The 10,499-nt window shown below is 37.6% G+C and overlaps 1 protein-coding gene across 2 annotated transcripts in view; it reads left to right on the top strand.

Moving 5' to 3' along the window:
• The first annotated feature begins 2,808 nt into the window (after positions 1 to 2,808).
• Positions 2,809 to 10,499, top strand: part of LOC120462061 (zinc finger MIZ domain-containing protein 1) — a 56,280-nt gene continuing 48,589 nt past the window's right edge. The window contains exon 1 of one of the 2 annotated variants that reach the window (XM_039650497.2): positions 2,809 to 2,958. The gene's annotated coding sequence lies outside the window, so the exon portion shown is untranslated. Of the gene's footprint in view, positions 2,994 to 10,499 lie in introns of both variants that reach the window. The other variant, XM_089122417.1, reaches the window with a different exon arrangement.

The raw sequence follows: 10,499 nt of genomic DNA on the forward strand, positions 1-10,499 counted from the left end.
ATAATATAAATTATATGTAATTATATATATATATATAAAACGTAAAAATAGTTATAAAAATTATATATAATAATACATTTATTATTTGTTATTTATTTATTCTTATTATTATAAATTATATATAAATCTATATACAGAATATACATGAAAATATTTCTTAAATATATACAAGCATGTGTGTGTATTCATATATATATGTAAAATAATTATACACAGTGCACCCACATATATTATGTAAACACAAACTTTTAATTTGGATGCGATTAATCGTTTGACAGCCCTAATAAAAACACACATTTTCTGTATAAATTGAATATAGCAATTGCAACTGCTTCACTCATTTATATATATCTTTTTATTTGGAAAGGCAAAATCCCATCACATACATTAATTACAATTTTAGTAATTTCACTCATTTAATATTTAAAAAAAAAATACCTTTTGTTGTAACAAAAATGTACCTTTTGTTTTTTAAACAATGGGTCTGAATGGGCCTATTTTTATGTAGCCGCCATAGTGTCTTAAACATGATTGGATCTGTGGTTTCTGAAGGGTCAGTGTGCAGAAGTGGTTCAGCATCGTTATCTTCATGATGTCGCTCTGTCAGCAGCCAATCAAAGCTCAGCACATGGAGCACCAGAGGAAGGCATCAGATTCTGTTTCCTGTGGTGTGTGTGTGTGTGTGTGTGTGTGTGTGGCACTTTATTGCTCATTAGCTCAGCACTCCTGCATGTGATAATATTCATAACGCCGTTTATGTTCTAGCACACGGCAATCTGTGAGATCAGGAGCATAAAAAACAGCAGAAGAGGAAACATGAGTGTGTGTTTGCATGCTATCGGCTTCAGTGTGCGACTCTGACATTTAATTCATGGGTTCGCGTGATTAAATGACCCTCTGATGAACCCACATGTTTGAATCTGCTCGGCCACACCTGAGCGTAACTACACGAATAAAAGTGCTTCTAAAAGTGAATCTGCATGCAAATCAGATGTTAATCTGCTGTGTATACACACACTTCAGATCAGACCAAGGCATTTAAAGGGATAGTTCACCTAAAAATGAGCGTTTTCTCGGTGTGATTTCTCCTGTGAAACGTGAAATGAGATGTTAAGCAGAACGTGGACGTTAAAGGAAGCAATAGTCTTGAAATCATGAAGTCATGAACATACTTTTTTGTTTGAAAGTCTGTCGTTGGATCTCATTCTGCTCTAAAAGACAAAAGAAAGAAAGCCAAAATGAGGGCGAGTTAATTTTCAGTGGTCAACTTTTCTTTTAAGTTTAATGCGAATGCATGATTCAACTGGAAGCATTAGTGAAACCTCCAGAAAACAGTGTGAACAGTTCGAACGCGTCTCACGTCTTCCGACGGGCCGAGGAAGTCGTTCGGTGTGTGTGTGTGTGCCTGTCCGTAACACCCCCAGGCCCACAGACGTGTGTGTATTTGCATATGGGAAGATAGCAGAAAGGCTGCGTGTGCAGATAAGTGGAGACGGGCAGAAATCAATGCAGATCGTGACCTTTAACCCAACTCATGACCCTTATTGTTCAGTCCCGTCTTTCATACACACACGTGCACATAGTGGCTGGAAACGTGTGTGTGATGGGTATGTATAGGGGTCGGGTTAGTGTGTGTGATGGGTAGGTTTAGGGGTCAGGTTAGTGTATGGGGACATAATATACAGTTTGTACAGTATAAAAATCATTATGTCTATAAGAAGTCCCCATAAAACATGAAAGCACAACGTGAGTGTGTGTGTCTGTGTGTGTGTGTGTGTGTGGCTCGCTGACGTCACGCCCAGTCAGGCCGCTTGCTGCCGCGGATCTCAAATATGTTCTTTGTTACTCTGAGCTTTTCTCCGGGGAGCCGCAAAACACGGAGTCCGGAGCGATGCGAGGATCACTCACTTCAGCCTGTAAAACATCACAGTAGACCGACACACACCCTTAACCATATCTCATAATAAGGAAAAAAGAAAACAAAAAAACTGGTTGTGTATATATGTTACAAAAGCCTTCTATTTGAAATAAAAGCTGTTTTTTATGAACTTTATATTCAATCAAACAATCCTGAACAAATGTGCACAACATTGATAATAATCATAAATGTTTCTTGAGCATCAGATCCTCATATTAGAGTGATTTGTGAAGGGTCATGTGACACTGAAGACTGGAGTAATGATGATGAATAAATTACACTTTACTATACTGTATATTCACATAGAAAACAGATGATTTACATTGTAATAATATTTCACCATTTTACTGTATTTATTGACGGATAAATATAACCTAGGTGAGCAGAAGAGACATTTTAAAAATATTAGCAATACTTACTGATCCCAAACTTTTGAACGGCAGCTACATGTATTTAAATATTTTATATAATATATATATATATATAAAATTTATTATTAGGCTATATTATGTTTATTATTTATATATCAATTTAATGTAATTTACAATTATATAATTATACAACAATTATATAGGCCTCTCTCTCTCCATCCATATATATATATATATATATATATATACGTGTACATATATAGTGTGTATATATATATATATATATATATATATATATATATACCAGTGATGCGCGGGTCAATGTATAAACAAACCGCAACCGACCGACGTTTTCAAACTGACAGGTTAACCACACTAACACTATATATATATATATATATATATATATAGTGTTAGTGTGGTTAACTTGTCAGTTTTCGCAATTTGGGTCCCCTCGACGCGCCAGAAGTATTTGAATTGGGTTTCCGCCAGAATCCTGGATCAGTGAAATCCACTCCGTGTTTTCCGTCCGCCCGCGGTGTGTGTGTGTGGAAATAGAAAGAGCTGGATGTAATGTGACACTGAACTGAGCAGATCATGAGAGACAAACACAACACACTTCAGCAGCTCAGCGGATTCTGTCACTCATCCTCCGGTGGGGTTTAACCGGTAAGACCGTGTGTGGCTTCTTGAACTGCTTCGGGGTGGGTTTGAGTTTTGAGTTTTGAGTGTATCTTCATCTCCGGTGCACGAGCTCCCGGTGTTCCGACGGTGCGCGCGCGTGCAATCAGTTTCAAGCGGAATCGCGATTCGGATCATTAAATCAGGTCTAGTCATCTCGATTCGGATGATTAAGTGATGTTTAGGAGACTCGGTGGATTCGTTCATTCATTCATTGCTTGCTTCGGGAAATGATTCGGATGTTTTGCACACATGGTTGCACTAATGCGCGTTTGTTTCATTCACACAGTCACGAATATTGTGTTGCATTTGTTTGTGGTTGTTTTGGAGAACAGTTTACACTACAGTTCTTATTTTAGTCTCTTATTTTTTTTAAAACAAATAACAAGGTTACTGTTCACTCTAATTGATAGGATTGCTTGCAATCACACATTATTAGGCTACAATAACACTTGATTTTGATTTAAAAAACATGATTTTGATTTTTTCAAAAAGCTGAAACATAAGCATTGCATAGAGAATATAGCAGTATGCTAATTTGCATCTCCTCTTTGGTTAACACTTTTAAGTAATACACATACACACCAAGAGAGGAAAACACAATTGGTCACTGACTGTGTAATAGTTTGTGTTACTTCAGTTTTCTTAAAGTAAAAACAAAAATGTCAGTATTTGAATTATTGAGTGTGAAAACTTTTAAGGTCATGAATGTGTTTTTGTGTCTCTAAAGTAAAAGCAGGTGTGTGTGTGAGAGAGAAAGAGAGAGAAGATGCTGCTGTTTCATGCCTGGACATCTGAAAAAACACAAGAACCAAAAACCAGACATAAAGCTGCTCTTGAACCATTATATTTCTCTCTCTGTGTGTGTGTTGTGTGCGTGTGAGTGTGTGTTGGAGGTATTTCTCTAGTTGAGTCATTGACCAGCCCTTAAATTCCTCTTTACAGTGAGTGGACTTTAGTCGCTAGTGAGTTGCATAATGTTATATTTGTTCTGTTGCTGTTTATGCATATTAAAAATAAACTCGGACGTATTCTTGGCTACAGTGTGATGTAAGTGATGTAAGTGTGTTTGTTAACTCGGTGTCCAGAACCGTGAATCTGAGGAGGGATTTTATAGCCTCGCCCCAGAGTGTGTGTGTGTGTGTGTGTGTGTGTGTGAGGGTCGTCTGTCCTATTCAGCTGTAGATGTGGACAAAAGACACATTGATATAGAGCAGTGTGTGTAGCATCATTTGTTAAAGGGGTCATGAATTGAGAAATCTAATTTTCCTTGAACTTTTGACATGTAAGAGGTCATTGTACTATAAAAATACTCAAAACTTCATTGTTAGCCTGACAAAATGACTCGTTTTGGATTTTGTCACATTATGATGGAACGAAAATCCACACCTACTTCTAAATCATCGCCTCTTTAGCCCCGCCCACTTATTCACACATGTGTTAGTAAATATGAGAGAGATGCAAACAAAACCATAGAGGATTACAAGACGCTTAAAGTGGCAAGTTGTGGAATACAATGATCTTTACATTTCCATTCTGGACGACACTTCATTCGTGGATTCGCATTTAAACAAAACATGGTTTCAGAGAGACTGAAGTAAAAGATGATGCAGTGCCGACTATATTGGACACAAACAGTGTTTTTACCATGCTTTGTCTGTTACAGATCATATGGCAAACTGTGAATAGTCGTGATTTGCTGTTCGTTCCTTTGCTTCGGCATTCATGGGGTAAAGCACATAGTCAGTGTTTTGATTGAAGCCATTAATATAAAAAAAAACAAATATATTATATAGACTCATTACATGCAAAGTGAGTTATTTCAAGCCTTTATTTCTTATAATTTTGATGATTATGTCTTCCAACCCAAATTCATAATGAGAATATTGTGTAAAGGTTTTCATAATCTGTAAGCCATAATCATCAAAATTATAGCAAATAAAGGCTTGAAATATCTCACTTTGCATGTAACGAGTCTATATAATATATTAGTTTTGCAACTTATTACAACCAATTACCTAGAAATATCCAAGAGCTTTTCCAATTACGAGAAAACACATATAATTTTAGAGGAATATCAATGTTTAGTAGACCGCAGATTCGCACAAACACTAAGTTGCACTGTATACCAACCCAGGGTGTTATACTGTGGAACAGTAGCAACAATGATTTAAAATTATGTAAAAACTTATTGCAATTGAAATATATGTTTAAAAAAAGAATCCTTGATGGATATGAGCTGGAACAGTGATTTTCTTTTTTCAACCTTAGGTAAAGTAAACCTTAGGTAAGTTAGTTTAAGTAGTTAAAATATTATTGAAGTGGGGATAGGACAAGAAAAGTTATTCTAACTTCTTCCTACCCCCTTTGAACATGATTGTTGTTTGGACCATCTGTAGATGATCTTTTTTTCTTGATGTTGATGATAAACTATTTATTTTTACTTTTTATTCAGTTTTTGCTGTTGTGTTTTTTTTTTTTTTTTTCATATTCAATAAAAAACCATAGTAAAAAAAAAAAATTTTGCACCATATTCGATTCTTAAAACTACTAAAGTTATTCGGTCAAGCGCAGTGAGCGATCTGGTCTGGATCTGGCCGATATTTGCATGGATCTAATATAATAACACACATCCAATTTCTTTCCCAAACGTTTATTCACTTAAAGGGATACTCCACTTTTTTTTTTGGAAATAGGCTCATTTTACGACTCCCCCAGAGTTAAACAGTCGAGTTTTACTGTTTTCTAATCCAGTCAGCCGATTTTCTTAATTTTAGAAGAATATCAGTAACAAGACAGTTTCTGGTCTCATTGACTTCCATAGTATATTTATTTTCCTACTATGGAAGTCAAAGAGACCAGGAACCGTGTGGTTACTAATATTCTTCAAAATATCAGAAAATCGGCTTAATGAATCAATTAGAAACTGTTTAACTCTGGGGGAGTTGTTTAATGTAAAATGAGCCTATTGCCAAAAAAAGTGGAGTATCCCTTTAAGACATAGCTGACTGTTTTTATGTAGGCTAAATACTAAGATGGGCATTTTGGCGTATTCTTGTGTGTATTTTACCGCTTGGGCGTCTGAAAATTTTGCAGTTTAATGCACTTTTAATAACTCTTTTAAAAATAAACTCAAGCCTCCTTTATTTACAGTAGATAGCGCTTTTCACAATACAGATTGTTTCAAAGCAACTTTACAGTGACTATAGAAAATAAATGCAACAAATATGGTTTCGCTCTAGAATAAAGTAATCGTCCAGCTTAAGTAAGTTTTTAATTTATTAATTTCCGTGGTAAAAATCATTAGTTGTTAACTTACACTACTGCAGATGACTGTAAATGTAGACGATCTGACTGATTTGTGCATGTGGCACAATGATCATTTTATCTTGATGATAATCACGTTTTTTATAATCTTTGAAAGCCAAAATCCAAACCGAAACTAAAATCTGAATGAAAATGACTCTGCGTATGAAAAAGTCACATGATGTGAAGACACTTGATATAATTTGGCCAGTCAGAACAGGCATCTAGGCAGTAATTGCTGTATTTTAACATTATTATGAGAACATAAAAGATAAAATCTCTGCGATACACTTGGAAAAGTAGATTTGAAGATTGATCACAATATATAAAATCATAATAATTTATAATAAATAAATACTGCAATATTCAATTTAAAGATAACATAAGCATTGTTCGTTTACAGCTTTACCAGACGGTCATCCAGGGAGGGCATTTGGTGTGTCTTACGTTGGTGTGTGTTTTGGGTGTGTTGCGATAATCTATCTTGCTCCGCTGTGACGCCTGCGAGTCGGTCTACATCACACACACACGCAGAGGTCAGGTCAGATGGCTGCCGAACACCCAGCGTTTAGATCTGTGGAAAGGTCACTGACCTCTGGCTAAACACACACATTACCACACTTCAATTTACACAGTTTCCTAGTTAATTAAATATAAATAATTTACTCAAGATGTGAGGACTTGACTGAATTTACACAGAGTTCAAAATTAACCTCTTTTTTATTGTTTAGATGCTTTAATTTGACATTGTGCTGAACCCTAATTGTATCTTTAAATTGCTCCCTCATAATACAGATATTTTATCCATTGCATCACATCTCCACTTTTTATTAATGAGTGTTTCAGCGTCAATGTTTTGATTGTTTGACTTCTAGGCTGTGAAATGTGCCTTTCTGATTGGCCCTGTGCTGTGGGATGTGTGTTTGTGATTGGCTGATGAGGATGAGAGCCATTAGCACACATTGGCTGAACTGAAAGTGTCTCTCGGTGACTCGCTGCACTCATCCAAATGAGTTTGATACACCAGATCTGTCGGGAAAATTGAGAAGAATTGCCAAGCCGTTGTCTGAGTGCACCGGATCCAGCTAATGGGCTTCCAGAGACCGATAAAACAGAGTGTGTCCTTCAATCGCTGCACATTTACATCACACAAAAGGGACGTTTTGAGATGTAAACGATTAACTCATCTGATCCAAAAAGAGGCTGAGATTCACTCAGTCAAACGTTACTCACTGTCGCGTGACGTAATGCTGTTCGCTGTCCTCCAACAGCGTCGGTCTCTGTTGAACTTCCGAAAACAAGAGTGATTTTATCTGCAGCCGGTGAGAGAATGTGGTGTTTTCAGCCTATGAGTCAGGACCAAAACACTCGCAAACATGCACTTATCAGCGGCTGAGCAGAGGTCGGTCAGTGTGTGTTTAACGCTGTGCTCATGTGGTCTATGATGCTATGGAGAATCACAGATGGGAGAGGTGTAACCATTCCCTCATGTCACGATACGATGTTATTGCGATACTCCAAGACGCACATTAAAGGGATATTCCACTTTTTTTTAGAAATAGGCTCATTTTACAACTCCCCCAGAGTTAAACTGTTGAGTTTTACCTTTTTTGAATCCTGATTCAGCCGACCTCCGGTTCTGGCGGTACCACTTTTAGCATAGCTTAGCATACATCATTGAAGAGCACCAGACCATTAGCATTTCTCCCAAAAAAACAGCCTTTTTCTAAAAAAAGTGGAGTATCCCTTTAACAAAAAAATTATTTCTGACGTCACAAACGACCTTGTAACCAATCAGGTCAACGTGTGATCGTCAACCAGTGGATCTCTGAGCTGAGGGATTGAGTGGAGGTGGGGCTCATTTGCATATTCATAGAACCGCGCATACTAAGGCGAGGGTGTCGAGTTACATTTAAGCTGTTTTAAGGCACAGAAGGCATAAAAAGAGTTTAAATGTGTAATTTTGGTACGGGATACAATTAGTGACTACAGAAAAATGGTTCAAAGGCTGAAATGTGAGGTTTTTGTCACACTGTAAAGTTGTTTACATCAGTCAGTCAGTTTATGGTTTAGGATGTTACCGTAAAGTTTAAACATTGACCCACAATGCGGTATGAATGTGTTCAGGTCTTTAAAACCCCTTCAGATCTGCCTGTATGCTGTAAGAGACTGGTTTGAGCGTTTTTGTGGGGAATTTACTGGCCACTGACTGGATGTGTGTGTGTGTGTGTGTCCGTACATGCAGTGTTTGATCTTCATCGTCTGTGATCTTCCATCACAAACCCTGAGTGTCTGCAGACCGTTGACATGATAATGTCACGCTCGACTGCATCTCCGTCACAATGAAATGAAAGCGTTCCGGTGCCGTGAACACCAGCAGATCCGAGATATTGCTTTCCTTCCAGGTGAACGTGCGTCCCGATGCTGAGAGATGATCTTGTGCTGAAACACACTGGCATGTTTTATCTCTGGCTACGTCGACGTTAAGGCTATGTTTAGCTACACGGAAACGATTCTGAACGTCAAAAGTGGCGTTGCGTCATCACTTTTTATTCTGTTTTTATGCCTCAAAAACGCCGTTGCCGTGTAAACGAAAGGCACATAAAATATTTTTACGTTTTCACCCGCGAGCGTTCTCGTGTAAACAGGGCCTAATCCAGACATTTGAAAACGCCGTTTTCGTTTTAAAAACGCTCTCCGTCCACACCAGGGTTTTCAAGCGTTTTCCAAATGTTCCACAATTAAACGTCGGAAAACGCTAAATTCGCCTCAGGCCCTGTTTACACGAGAACGCTCGCGGGTGAAAACGTAAAAATATTTTATCGGATGTGCCTTTCGTTTACACGGCGACGCCGTTTTTGGGGCTTAAAAACGAAAAAAAGTGAAACCACCCTCCAGAGTGGAAATCTTTAAGGCTATGTTTACACGGAAACGATTCTGAGAAGAAAACGCAAAAGTGGCGTTGCGTCATCACATTTTATTCTGCGTTTATCTATCTTTCTTTCTTTCTTTCTTTCTAATCTATCGTTCTTTCTTTCAAACTAATCTAGCTATCTTTCTTTCTAACTAAAATATATTTCTTTCTAACTAATCTATCTATATTTCTTTCTTCACCGCTGTGTTTTCGTGTAAACGGTAAAAACGCAAAGGTCTGCTTGACAGTGAAGGTTGTACGCAGGCGCGCGGGCTTGGTGTTGTTGTAGTATGCACTCTTAGCCGCCTGGAGTGCATACTACATTGAATTTCACAGACTTTTGTGTCACCATCTGCACGCGGATTTCCCACACAAAACGCTCGTCTAAACGCGGAATAAAAAGTGATATCGCAACGCCACTTTTGCGTTTTATCTTCAGAATCGTTTCCGTGTAAACATGGTCTTAGATTTCCACTCTGGAGGGTGGTTCCATTTTTTTGCGTTTTTTAATGAATGAATAATTTTATTTCTTTTCATTTCCTTTTCCTCTTCAGAACATGGTCATTGATAACAGAGCATATTTAAACAAAAAATAATAAAAACAAAATCTCAGCATGTTCAAAAGAGAAGAAAAAGAATATAGAAAAAAAAGGAGAAGGAAGAAGCTAACTTATGTTTACCTTGCCCTTTTTAAGCCTCAAAAACGCCGTCGCCGTGTAAACGAAAGGCACATCCGATAAAATATTTTTACGTTTTCACCCGCGAGCGTTCTCGTGTAAACAGGGCCTAATCCAGACATTTGAAAACGCCGTTTTCGTTTCAAAAACGCTCTCCGTCCACACCAGGGTTTTCAAACGTTTTCCAAATGTTCCACAATGAAACGTCGGAAAACGCTAAATTCGCCTCAGGCCATGTCCACACTAATACGTTTTCATTTGAAAACGTATATTTTTCTCTCCGTTTTGGCCTTCCGTCCACACCACACTGAGGCGCCGTTTTAAGTCAACAAAAACGTATCGTTTGGAAAACGCTCTCCAAAGTGGATAAATTTGAAATCGGCGTTTTCGCATTGTAATGTGGACAGCGAAACCGGAGGTATTTCAAAACTATGACGTAAGTTTAGTCATGTGATCCATGTAGTACCAATAGATATTCATGTTTATCGGCATTGTGCCTGTTATGTGTTATTAAAGTTATTAAAGACATCGTTAAAATAGTCCGAGTGTCTACAGCGGCTCAACCTTAAGTTTATCAAGCGATGAGAACAATTTCTGTGCGCGAAAAACAGGAAATACCGAGTTTATTCAAC

This window comes from Pimephales promelas, chromosome 17 (assembly GCF_988280905.1).
Source record: "Pimephales promelas chromosome 17, fPimPro1.hap1.1, whole genome shotgun sequence".
In the NCBI taxonomy this organism is placed as follows: domain Eukaryota; kingdom Metazoa; phylum Chordata; class Actinopteri; order Cypriniformes; family Leuciscidae; genus Pimephales; species Pimephales promelas.